Raw genomic sequence first — 13,662 nt, 5'->3', positions numbered from 1 at the left:
GAAAAACCACAGACTTGACTAGATGGACCTTTGTTGGCAAAGTAATGTCTCTGCTTTTTAATATGCTATCTAGGTTGGTCATAACTTTCCTTCCAAGGAGTAAGCGTCTTTTAATTTCATGGCTGCAATCACCGTCTGCAGTGATTGGGATGGCAGGTAAGTTTTCTCCCACGAGACCTGACTTGGGAAGAGGGCTGTGAGAACCCATGTGAGTCTAGAGAGAGGTTCCAGATCAGCTGGTGATATCTGATGCCAGGAAGGGCCAGGTTAAAGTCAGTCCGAACACTGCATATTACCCACTCTGCTCCACATGGCACCTCTGGGAGTCACAGCAAGGTGGCTTCTGCCCAGACATCAAAAGACACGGAGAGACAAAGCAAGAGAAACACAGCTGCCCCAGGATACGGCTTTAAACCCGGGAAGCGGTCCCTCTGCTGTGTAGCACCACACGGTTTCTTGGTTGGAATGTGCTGCTCATTCCCCTCAAAGCCTTCAAGGGCTCAGGGAGGTGACTGAGGATGATAAATTTCCACTGTAAGAACGATATGCTTATCTCATGGGTTTTATTGATCCACTGGGTCACCAGTGGACCCAGCTGGCTAAAAATATTTAGTAGGGAAATGACAGAGGAGTGGTTCTTAACCAGGGCTGACTTTGTCCCAAGGGGACATGTAGCAATGTCTGGAGACATTTCAGGTTTTCACCAAGGTTGGGGGGGTAAAACTGGCATCTAGTGGGTAGAAGTCAGGGATGACGCTTGATGCGCTACAACATGCAGACAGCCCATACAGCAAAGAGGCACCAGCCCAAAATGTCTACAGTGCTGGGGCTGAGAAACCCGACGCCAGAGAAAACAGCACTGGAGGTGAAGGAAGCAGAGTGACAGCCACAAGCAAGGAATGCTTTATGGGATTAAGGGAAACGGTAAAGGCACACCTGGCCTGCCTGTTTGGAAAAAGGGATGATCAGTGAGCTCTGGGTTCTGGCAAGTTCAAGGACGGCCTGTCTGGGAGGCAAGCAGGCCTGCTTGTGTGTACGCAGAGCAGCTTGTCTGGCCCTCACTGCCGGCAGGCGAGCAGAGCTGGCTTGTGCTTCCAGCGGCGCAGTAGCCAAGAAACTCTGGGCCACTGAGGTCACAATTCTTGGATGAAGGAAGTGCCAAAAGCAGTCATAAGATAAGGACCAGAGAGTCATAGCAGGTTACAAAGGAAAGCAACAAAAATCTGTTTTTAGGTCCCTAACAATACAATTGGGGGCAGGAGGAGAAGGGGACGACAGACGATGAGATGGCTGGATGGCATCACCAACTCGATGGACATGAATGTGAGTAAACTCTGGGAGTTGGTGATGGACAGGGAGGCCTGGCATGCTGCGATTCATGGGGCGCAAGGAGTCGGACACGACTGAGTGACTGAACTGAACAATACAATAATAAAGAAATGAACTTAAACATAGGGTCATTTTCCCGTAACACCTGGGAGACTCCCTTCAGGATCCGTCTCGTGGGGGATCTCTTTCAAAGCTGCATTGCTATGAGCTGTAGATAATTCGGGAAGGGTCTCGGGAGAGCTGCTGAGATGACACCAAGGCCTGGGAGAAGTCAGGCTTTGCAGATGGGACATGAAAGGAGAAGAAGGGCCACATACTGCCCCAAACTCCAGGAACTACTGAGGAGCAGATGAAGACGCCTGTCAGTGGGGGAAGGGCTGGTGCAGGAAACCACTTCCTCCTGAGCACAGTGCCCCGGAGAACCCAGCACTTAGGGAGGCTCCTCAGTCTCCAAGTCACAACCCCACACCCTGAGCACTAGAAGTCACATCCAGCTCTGCCCAACACTAATGCCGCTCCAGCCCTTCCCCGGGCGTCTTCTCGGACAGAAAGAGCCACAGAGACAGGTCAAGGGCATGAGGTGCTTGAGCTCGGCAGCCAGGGCCCCGAGAACTGCGGAAGCAGCCAGCCCCTGCCCCTAAGGCTGGAGACCCGTGAGAGCAGTCTTAGCTGGGTCTCAAGCAGTTCCTCCGTCTCTGTTTGCTGTTTCCACCCCCCCTCCCCCCCGCAGCCCTCTTCCTTCCCCCTCTTCATCCCTCTCCCTCCCATCCTTTCACTTGTCCCCTTCTTCTCACTCTCTTCCTCACTCCCTCTTGGTCAGGGATACTGAAACTGTCAGCGTGACACATGAAACTTTATCTTTCCTGCTTCTTATCTGATAAACTATGAAGAACTTTTTAATGTGTCTTGCCAATAAAACCTAAATTCAGTTGCCTTCTAACTTTTGTGAGCCCTTTAGCCTCTCTGGTATATCAGCACTCCTAAACAATGTGTGTGTATGCGTGTGTATGCGTGTTACTCCACCCAGGCTCTGTGAACTTAATCTGTGTGGCTGGCAGCTCAAAATCAATTAATTTCAACAGCAACCAGAGGAACTCAGATTATACATGAGGAAGAATTTCCTCATACTTAAGACTACTGTAGTAATCTCCTACCTAACCTCTCTACCTTCATTCTTTCTCCATCTAATCAACCTTTGTGCAATATTAACATAATGACTCCATGCTCTAAAACCATCGGCAGTCACCCATTGCCTAAAGAACATGGGGTACAGATTTCCTCACCTGGTATTCAATGACATCTATCAAGCTACTAGAAGTTTCCTAACAGTGGTTTCCAGAAATGGAAATGCTGAGAAAACACACTTTTCTCCTGTGAGTATTCATCTACAGGCCAGGTTACCTCTCAGAAGGAATGCTAAAAAAAGAGATACCTGCCTCCATGGAGCCCTCTCTCCCTCCCAGTGAACCATGTGTCCTGTTGTTCACACCCCTGTGCAGCCCTCTCCTGAATCTGAACTGGTTCGATGACCAAGAAAACACAAAGTGACATTATGTGACTTCCAAGGCGAGGCCCTAAGAAACCCTGCCTGTATCTCTCAATACACTCAGTCTTTCTAGATTTCTGCTCAGAACAGCTGCCATATCATGAGAGGCACAGGGCACATGCAGAGGCCCCGTGTAGGGACCCTAGTCAAAACCGAGCATCAAGTGCCATGTGAGTCAGCCAGTGTGGACATCCAGCCCAGCTGGGCATTCAGATGACTCCTGCCTTGGTCTCCACTTGACTACAGCAACATGAGAGACCCCAAGTTAGAATTACCCAGCTGAGCCCAGTCAAACCACAGAATCATGAAAAATAATAATGTGCCAATTTCACTTAAGAATGTCCTAGATGAACCAATAAAAAAACTAACTTTATTAAATCATGCCCCTTGAGTGCATGTCTTCTTTTTTTAGGCTGTGCCACAAGGCATGCATGGCCTTAGTTCCCCAACCAGGAATTGAACCTGTGCCCCCTGCAGTGGAAGAGAGGAGTCTTAATCACTGGACCACCAGGGACGTCCCAAGTACATGTCTTTTAAATATCCTTTACAACAAATCAGGAGTTCCAAGACTGTTCCAAAGAAAAGCAATTGGGCAACTGTTTGAGTTGCAAGCTAAACTAGCCACTTTTGTTTTCTTTCATAAAGTACCATTTTAACTTGAAAGAAAAGAATAACAGCCAAATAAATTATGATTATTTAGACTGGGTATTTAACAAACTTTTTCTTGAAAATGAAGTGAGCTGTCACTTCAAGAAAAGAAACTGACAGTGTGTTACCAACAATAAGAAATCTAGCTTTCAAGAAAAAATTTACATTATAGAAAACTTGTATCCACCACTGTGAGCTTCACAGCTTCCCAATACTTGAAGGATAAAATCAATGGTCTGAACATGATTTACTGATGTTATAAAATGAAATATGTCAACACTTAGAAAATATATATAACTCAGTGAACCAATATTTTCCAAAGACCAAAATAAAAGATCCATTCGAAGTGCAAGATGGGCCAACGGATTATAAATGTCACAAAGTATGAGAAGTTTGTTGATAAGGTTTCAGTCTCCACATTTCAACTAACCTTTAAGAAACTACCACTTGTCCAGTTTGGGTACAATATAAAAGAATATTCATAATTATCTGCAAGAGCTATTAAAATACGCTTCTCTTTCTCAATTACCTATCTGTATGAGGCCAGATTTTCTTCATATTCTTCAACTGAGACTGTACTTCAAGAGACTGAACACAGAAATAGCTGTGAGAATCCAGCTCTCTTCTATTAAAACAGACATTAGCAAAAATGTAAAACAATGTCCCTCCTCTCAACATTTTTGTTTTGGAAAATAGTTATTTTTCATTAAAAATGTTATTTATGATAAATGTAATGGTTTTATTATTATATTAAATGAATTCATAAATTAGTAATTTTTTAAACTGCCTTGGTTTTAACTTCCAATACAGTAAACAAAAGTTCATGACGTCCTTAACAATTTTTAATAGCATGAAGCTGACTTCAGAATAAACCAGCTTCCTTCCAATCTGATGCCCAGTTTCTTTAGGGACAAAGCCAACCCTCACGGATGACTCACTCCTATCAATGACTGTCCTTGTACGGCACATGTTTTTAGTACTCACTGGCTCTCAGTGTTCAAAACACGTTTTTATGCATATGTCCAGGTCATGGGGACAGCCAAGGACCATGTCTGAAATCATCTGTCACAGCATCTGGCCCCAAAAAAGTGCCTGAGGTGGGAAAGACTAAGATGACAACACCAGTTTTTTGAGATTAACACTGAAAAATCTGATAAACCTACAGCCTCATCTTTGCCAGTGGAAACTGAGAAAGAAAACTTCCGGCTGGGGCTGGGAGCTCAAAGTTAAGAGATGAACAGGACAACTGACCCTGGACATGGACAATAGCTGCCACTGTGGCGAGCTGCTGCTCAAACAAATGACCAAGCAAATCAAGTCAACGCAGCAATTCTCCCTGATTATTGGGAACTTTTCTCTCTGCCTTCTCCCAGAGAACCTCAGAAGTCCTCCCCAATCCTCCTCCTTCCACATTCACATTTCCTTCAGAGAAAAAGACTTGGTGTTGGATTAATAGGAGGGGCCCTCGCCTGAGACCTTCCTGCAAGATCCACAAACAGCCTGACCCCCACAGACTGACAGACACATGAGCTCAGCACCCTGTTTGGCAACAGGAAAACCCATGGAGTGTTAAAGGCAGAGAAAGGGAAGTGAAACCCATAAACAGCTATTAAAACTACTGAGCTTCTGAGATTAAAACAAATCAAACAGGAGCCCCACATTCCCCTGGCCCCGAGCAGAGACCCCATCATGGCCAGGCTTCCCAGATAGTTGGGACAATTAACATCGAATTCCATGGTGTTCCCCTTATGAGAGTTTACAAAACCTGCCAGGCATCCTGAGAGCCAAAAAGGGAAACAGCGATGGGAAGTGCGGAGCATTGTTCTGACTCTCCTGAGGACCTGATATCCCAGCAGAGATGTTAGAAACAATTCTACGTATCACGCCCAGCTCTCGCATACATGCCAGCAAACTACAGACCCATGAACAGGGACAGAATCTGATTTCTTACCATCATCATTTTCCAAGTGCCTAGTAACACACTTGGCACACAGCAGGCACTCAAAAATGTTTGTTGCATAAATGAAAGAGAAAGATGCACACCATCATTGTGGCCTGGCACCCACATGGACAGAGAAGAAAGTCTGTATCTTTATTCATTCAATATTAACTTAGCATCTCCTCTGTACCAGACACTGTCCTAGACACAACAGGAAATAAAATAAGACCTCTCCCTTGTGGAATTTATGTTTCAGTGAGTGTAAAGGTGAAAACCTTAATGCTCCTCAAAAAAACCATGTAAGCCACAGATTCAATAATTAATTAATTACTGTCAGTACCAGATGCAGTGACAGGGGCCTGGGATCTGGGACCCCACACTAGAGAAATCACATCCATCAGTTGTCAGAAGACCCGAGGCAAGAAAGACAGGATTACCTCTTTGGTGCATCTGTCCTCATCTGTTGGTGAACAGAAGCCACTGCGTGAGTACCATGTACATACCCCAAAACACCGCACAAGGCTTCAGGAGAGAAAGAAACCCCCCATCTTTAACTGAGAGACACAGGGCGTCAGAAAAACAGCTCTGATACATTATAATGAAACATGAGGGCTCAGAGGGTGCTCCCAGGGCAACCTGGCTCCTTCTCTGTCACTGACACACACCCTGAGATGTTGTGATTCTGAGCCTGAGTCAGCAAATATTTCCCAATCCTGGAAGTCATCTGCTCATTTCCAAGTCAGCAGACACCGGCTTTACTGCTTCTACCAGGTGGGTGGGAGGAGCTGGCAAGGTGAGGAAGAAGCCGGAGTCCAACACTCCCCACGGGTGGCAGCGGAGATGCCCTGAGTCATACTTGATTCCTTGATCACAGCCCAGTGGAGACAGCACTGGAGTCACACCCTCATCACCAGCCTCTGAGCCATGAAGGCCAAGAACCATGTGCCATGGAAGAAGACCCGGGTAACTGAAACCTGATGCAAGGGGCTGTTTTCTCCCTGCCAGGCTCAAGTATGTGCCCAGCTCTCCTGACATCACCAAACTCGGCTGCTGCGAGTGGCTCCTCCCTCCGGATCCAAAGGCACAGAGGAAGACCGCGTAGTTTAGTTTCCCAGCCTGCAGGTAGCACCCGAGGAGGTGGGGCTCAGTGACAGAAGGCAGCTGAAGCCTTTAGCAGCGAAAGGGCCAGCCCCTCCTGAGAGAAGCTGCACCATCCCAGGACACGCCGGGAGCCGCAGGCCCTGGGGACAGCTTGCACAACGGCCAGGACAGCGGCATTCTGTCCAAAAAAGAGGTCGACGAGCTTCCCAGGCCAGCGCCCAACACTGGCTGTCCTCTCACCAGGCCCTGGGGAGCGGACTCTGAGGGACCACAGGTAGGACTGGAAGGCTGTGTGGCGGCAACTCTTCCTGCGTGCACGGAGGAGGAAAGCAGGAGTGGAGAAGTGAGGAGAAAGGCAGCCGAACAGAGCGGGTCACTGAGCTAAGGGCTGCTGGGCGACCCTATCTGTGGGACAAGGTCAGCGGCCTGTCTGCCGAGCTCTGCAAACATCACGGGCACTCGGTCCTGGATAATCACGACTACCTACACAGAAGACGACCGGGTGCACAAACTGCAAGATGCTATCCGGCCGGAGCTGCTGGTGCCCAAGCTGCTCCCCAAAAACCAGGCCTGACTTCCTCTCGAGCCCTTCTCACTGGCCGCCTCGGTGGAGAGTGCTACCAATGGGTAAGCAGGCAGAGCAGCAGCAAACAGCTCAAAAGAGTTGGATGAAGTCCTGGGGAGCCAGAGGATGGACGAAAGGACCACCAAACACACGACCCCAACTTCATCAGGACTCACCAGAGGGGTGTTTTCTATAGCAACAAGGGACCCCTTTTGGTCCTGTCTGCCCAAATCCTTCCCCTAGTGCTGTCTGGGAAAGGGGACTGGCTCAGCCTTCCACAGCCCTATTCCTCTCACAGAAAAGGGTCTGTGCACAGGAGGGCTCCAAAACTTTAAAGTTTGGTCTGGCTGATTCAGTTGGCTCTCCATCACAGTTCCTGAAGGCTGCCAATTCTGTATTCAATTCTGGCTCAAAGGTAGAGAGCACGATCCTCAAAAGAGGAGACCCAGAAACCCAGAGCCAGGTGAAACAACAGGCTTTCATTTTTGAACCTGCGAGTGGGTCACACTTTCAGAATCCTTCAAGATCAGACTGGACAGAAACAGAGGATATGTTATTTCCTGAACATCTCCCGAGTCCCCAAGAGGACTAACACCAAATAAAGGAGCTCAAACTCAACACATTTGTGACGAACTTTCACCTTGGCAAGAAGGTTAAACATCCAGATGCAGCACGAACATGGTGGGTTCTCCAGCCCCAGAGAGGACGATGCCTGTGACTGGAAGCAAGGCAAGCTCCTGGCACTGTCTTCCTAAAGCAGACCCACAAACTGCTTGGGCAGATACGACCTGATAGCCTTGGCTACGCCTGGGCAAAAGGAACAGAACCTCAGTGTCAGCCTCCCTCTTGGAGCCACAGGAAATGAAGCTCCCAAGGAAAACAGAAGGAGAAAAACCTTCAGGAGAACCTGCTCAGTGATTTGACATCAGAAGCCCAGAACACATTCACTCAGTGGGTTAAGAGATGCGTGAGGGAAAGATCAGCAGGTGGTTTGAGCCACCAATAACAAGAGGGATAGATACCTGCCAGCCTCAGGGCTATCAGGCTGGCAATCTATTTCAAAACTTGAACAGGAAGAAAATGTTCTGGAGTCAGTACAGAGAAAACAGGTTGAGGTCCACAGGCATTCTCTGGAGACTTCTCTTAGCTCCCTGGGATGGGGCATGGGGTGGAGGGCAGGAGGAAGGGCAGAGACAGGCTGGGGTATCATGGCTTAAATGTGTATAATATGTCCAGAGTGTAAAGCCACAAAGCCCTGTTTCCTGGAAGGGGAAAAGAGTTGGATGAGGCCTCCAACTATCCCTGGCACACACCCAATTCAGCGGCTGGTCTCTCCTCAAGGGTTCCTGGAAGTCAACAAACCCATAAAGGGGAAGTACTCAGCTGAGACTGGGAAAATGATCTATAAATCGGACATTATCCCCGACGCAACACCCGAGTAAATTCTCCCACACAGACACACGTTATATTCACCTCAGACATTCAGAGCCTTACTTCAATCAAGGGGCTGCACACCCTACCCCACGGGGATCTCATCTGTGGGCCATGGGAAACAAAGTAGTGTTTGGAGCTCAATGCTTCTCCCAGAAGCAGAGGCAAGGAACTGGGAGGGAAGGGGAGGTGGATGACAGGAATGCAGGGGACAGGATTGACTAGAAAGAAATCCTGAGAGTGGGGCAAAAAAAAACCAACGGGCTTCTGCGGGGAACCAGGGCAGGAAAGGCTTAGGTAGACAGGGATTGAAGGCATGGGCTGAAAAAGCCAAGTAACAAGGTGGGAAAGCTGTGGGGGAGGAGTAATACTGGGGCGGGGAGGGGGGGGAAGGGCAGGCAACTGGGGGAAAGAGAGGACCGGGATGGGGCAAGAGAGCAAAGACGGGGAAGGCAAGGATAGGAGGACGAAGAACGGGATGATGAGGCGGGGGAGGGCAGAGAAGCTCTCCAAGGAGACCCTGGGCAAAGAGGGTCAAGGCTTTGGGGACATCAGAGAAGGGATGGAGAAAAAGATGAGAGGCAGGGGTGGGAGGGGACCCAGAGCCTGAGACGCCGGCTCTTAGAACACAGGAGTGGGAAGAGGCGAAGACACGAGGCCCAGAAGGGGCCGCAGAAGTCTGGGGGTCGAGGGGAGGAGGCCCACAGTTCGGGCTCGACAAGCGACGGGCGTCCAAAGGCTGGGGGCGCAGCGGCAGCGGGGCGGGGTGCCCGGAGAGCCACGGACAGCCGCGGCCCGCCCGGGCCCGAGCGACGGGAAGCGACGGCCGCCGGGTCGATGGACCCCCTGCGCCTCTCGCCCCGCACTCTCCTCCCCGCCGGGCCTCGCGCACCAGGCTCGCGGCTCGCCTCAGCCCGGGCCCGCGGCTCTCCTGCCTCCGCCGCTCCGCCGACCCACTTCCCAGGACCCGGACTGACCTGTCCCGGCTGCCCCCCGCGCCGCCGCCGCCGCCGCCGTCCCACAGGCTCCGCAGGCGCCTCCGGCTCCTGCCAAAACTTTTCCCATTAATCCCCGGCTCCGCGCGGCAGCCGCGGCGTCACACGCTGCGCTGCCCGGCCCCGCCCCCGCCAGCGCGACGTCACCAGGCCTCTGGTCCCCGCCCCCTATTTTCCACGCCCCCTTCCGCTTCGGTCGCGGCCAATCACCGCACGCCTGGAATCCGCCCCCTGACTCTGCCGCTCCGCCCACCGCACGCGGCGCCGGGCCCACCTGCAGCGCCCTCTGGTGCCCAGGGAGGAGCCGAGGCGGAAGCTCCAGGACCGGTAAGACACGTCTGGCAAGTATCACAGAAGAGGATTGGAAGTTGGAAGGGAACGTAGCAATTATCTTAGTACCGTCTCCTTATCCTTCCAGGGAAGAAACAGCCCCAGAGAAGGTGTGTGACTTGCAGTGAGAGGCATTACGGAGGCCGGAACCTGGATATTCCGCTGAAGAAGACTATGCTCCCTCTGATTTTCACAAAAGGGCTTTGTCCTTCGAGTTCAGTTCAGTTCGGTTCAGTCGCTCAGTCGTGTGGACTCTTTGCGACCCATGGACTGCAGCACGCCAGGCTTCCCTGTCCATTGCCAATTCCCGGAACGTACCCAAACTCATGTCCATCGAGTCGGTGATGCCATCCAACCATCTCATCCTCTGTCGTTCCCTTCTCCTCCCGCCTTCAATCTTTCCCAGCATCAGGGTCTTCTCCAGTGAGTCAGTTCTTCACATCAGGTGGCCAAAGTATTGGAGTTTCAGTTTCAGCATCATTCCTTCCAATGAATATTCAGGACTGATTTCCTTTAGGATAGACTGGTTGGATCTCCTTGCAGTCCAAGGGACTCTCAAGAGTCTTCTCCAACACTACAGTTCAAAAGCATCAATTCTTCGGCCTACAAGAGGCTTCTGTAACTAGAAATTTGGACTTCCCTGGTGATTCAGTCGGTAAAGAATCCAGGTGTAATGCGGCGACCCGGATTTGATTCCTGGGTGGGGAAGATTCCCCTAGAGTAGGAAATGGCAACCCACTCTAGTATTCTTGCCTGGGAAATCCCATGGACAGAAGAGCCTGGCGAACTACAGTTCGTGGTGTTGCAAAGAGTTGGACACGACTGAGCGACTAAACCACCACAACTAGAAATTTATAGTTCTGGATTTCTTACTTACCTCCTCATTTATCTAAAATACTTGCCTTGTAAATGGGGAACATCCTTCCTCCTGCTGTAGAAAATTCTGTTGTCCCTATTTAACCCAGGTCTTTAGGACCTGGAGGGAACCTGTCATCCCAACCTTCAGATATACCATAAAAAGGTACTTAGCAGGGAGGTCCCTGGTGGTCCAGTGGTCCAGACTCTGCTTTCCCAATGCAAATGGGCTGAATTTGATTCCTGCTCGGGGAACTATATCCTGCGTGCAGCAACTAAAGATCCAGTGCAGCCATAAATGAATTTTTTTTTTTTTTTAAGTACCTAGCAGCTGGGATGCAGTCTTTAAAAAAAATAAATAAATATTTATCAGCAGACGGATTCTTGACCACTGGACCACCTGGGAAGTCCCTGGAAGGCAATCTTTTTTTTTTTTTTTTTTTCTGAAAGATCTTTAATAAGGTACCTTGGGAACTCAATTCATTAAGAAAAAAAACCAGGTTGGTTTAACTATAACAGATGTTTCAGTGCAGCTCCAAAAGTCTTTATAAATACAGTCATTTGGAGAGGTGGTCCTGGTCCTGGATCAGATTATTCCTTGTGTTTCTGAGAACAGTAAGAAGGGGGAGAATTGTGATGTTGGGAATATGCTGCTGCTGCTGCTAAGTCACTTCAGTCGTGTCCGACTCTGTGCGACCCCATGGACTGCAGCCTACCAGGTTCCTCCATCCATGGGATTTTCCAGGCAAGAGTACTGGAGTGGGTTGCCATTGCCTTCTCCATGGAAGGCAATCTTATGAAAGAGATTGGATTTGTCATCTGGAGATGAACAAACTCTGTAGGTATATTATCTCCTCTCCATCATCTTTAACATAAAGATTACACTCAGCTCTCTCATATACTCCCCAGGCTATACCCTCAGATATCTGGTTAATAGAACTGAGTGATTTTTTTCTTTCTGCTTCTCTGTTTCCCCACTTTGTAATTCAGACATCAACCTCCTTGCCTTTGAGATGGAAGGAAGAATGGGTTGTGAAAGTCAAAGCCTTCCCTAAGATTTCTGCAAATTTCTGGGGGATTTATATTCTCATAAATCTCTCTGCCTCCAGGCTTCAGCTTCTGCAAGGCTGTTGCAGTCACAGTTCAGAAATGTAGAGATGAAACTCAGCCCTTCCTGAGGACTGCCCAAACCTCTTCCCACACAAAACATTCATGGGTATAGATGGTATGATACTCTGGGCCCTGGGGCAGGATCACATGATGCATTGCAAATAGTTTAAACTCACACAGTGGACAGTTTTCATAAAGTTGAAGTTTTCTGATTGGCTCTTTTCCCCTTAGGGCCTGGCCTTTTCCCAAATTACTACCTCTCCTCCCTGCCCCACCATTCTCCCTTCTGCTGCACTGTGTCCAGAGAAAAAAACAAATCCCTGTGGCTTTCTAGGCGCATCTCTTCATTGCTAGGGTTCCTGCCAACATTCATGCCCTGAAGATCTCACTTCCTTCCTTTAAAAGACTCATTTCCCCTAAAGACAACTCCTTCTCTAAAAGAAATTCTGGGAACACTGTTAAGACAGTACATTTTTTATTCCTTTTTTTTTTTTTTAACTTTGCCGCAAGTCATGTGGGATCCTGGTTCCTCCACCAGGGATTGAACCAATATCCCCGACATTGAAAGCATGGAGTCCCAACCACTGGGCTACCAGGGAAGTCCCAGAGATAGTACATTTTAAACCTCACTTCATTTTTATACTAAAAGGATGTGTATGTATATATAAAAATATGTATATGTAAATATATGTATATGTATATGTAAATATATATATATATATATTCACCTAAATCAGTTAGCTTCTGTTGCTTGAGTCCAAAACAGACCAGTATAGCTTCCCCGGATCTTCATTTTGACTAGATTTGCCTACAGGCACAGCTCACAGTGGGAAAATTTGGTTCCTGCCAAGGCTTTTCAGACCAGCCAGAGAGCTGAGCTACCAAAACCTGCTGTGATGCCCAATTACAGTGTAAGTGAATGGTAACTTACAGTGTGGAATAAGGCTAGACCTGCTTTGAATTGTTGGATCCGGTCGCCTCCACAGCCATTTCAAGATCCAGCCGGCAGGTGGAGTCCTCCTTGGCCTCCTGAAATCAGCCTCCTCAGCCCTTTTCTGTCCTTCTCAGCTACAGCAGGGACCAGAGAGGCATCACTGAACTGGCGTCTCTTCCGCCTGGAGTGACACTGGGCTTGAGAAATAGGTGCTTTACATATCCTGACAACAGTTTGCAAAAAGCCTGTTACATTCCAGCCCTTCCAGTCCATTATCCGACCTCCCCAACCCTCAGAGTGGTGACCTGGGGCCGCAATGACTGCACTTTGCACCTGGTCCCAAGTTTATAGGTATCTTTGAAGGCATCAGAGATTGGATACATTCTCCTTTTTCCAGGATATTGGTAAGGTCAAAGGTGTTCTTTTCTAACCCTGCAATTAAAAGACAGCAAAATGTCTTCTCCTGCTCCTAAAAATGTCCCCCAGGACTGACAGCTTCTCATGCCAGTCCCGATTCAGGGTGGTCTTCTTTTCCCTGCCTTGCTGCAACCAGCAACACCTCCTGTTCCCATCATAGAATGGTCAGAAGGCAGGAATGGACTCCGTTTACAGGTGAGAGACCGAGGTTTAGAGATCGTCCTGCCACCTCAAGTCTAAACACTACCTGACTTCCAAGAATATCTCATTAGTTCCCATTCTATCTTTCTAGTCACAGTCCTTCATAGTTAGTAGTCTTCAAAATTTTTGCCCCTCTACCCCTAAAGAACATAAGAACTAATGCAGTTCCTTGCACATTCTTAAGGTGACATCTACTGTTTTTCATATTGGTTTAAAACAATTGCAGAGAATGGATGTAATTTCTACTAGTTTATAAACATT

General features: G+C 48.7%; 1 protein-coding gene across 2 annotated transcripts in view; it reads right to left on the bottom strand.

The window, feature by feature from the left end:
* The window catches only part of PPARD (peroxisome proliferator activated receptor delta), an 85,565-nt gene extending 75,888 nt beyond the window's left edge, over positions 1 to 9,677 (bottom strand). Inside the window, exon 1 of one of the 2 annotated variants that reach the window (XM_065912340.1) lies at positions 9,537 to 9,677. The gene's annotated coding sequence lies outside the window, so the exon portion shown is untranslated. The remainder of the gene's footprint in view (positions 1 to 9,536) is intronic. The other variant, XM_065912337.1, reaches the window with a different exon arrangement.
* Positions 9,678 to 13,662: the final 3,985 nt, after the last annotated feature.

This window comes from Muntiacus reevesi, chromosome 20, assembly GCF_963930625.1.
Source record: "Muntiacus reevesi chromosome 20, mMunRee1.1, whole genome shotgun sequence".
NCBI classification, from domain to species: Eukaryota; Metazoa; Chordata; class Mammalia; order Artiodactyla; family Cervidae; genus Muntiacus; species Muntiacus reevesi.
The sequence above is the reverse complement of the archived record's forward strand: the minus strand, read 5'-3'. Positions and strand labels throughout refer to the sequence as shown.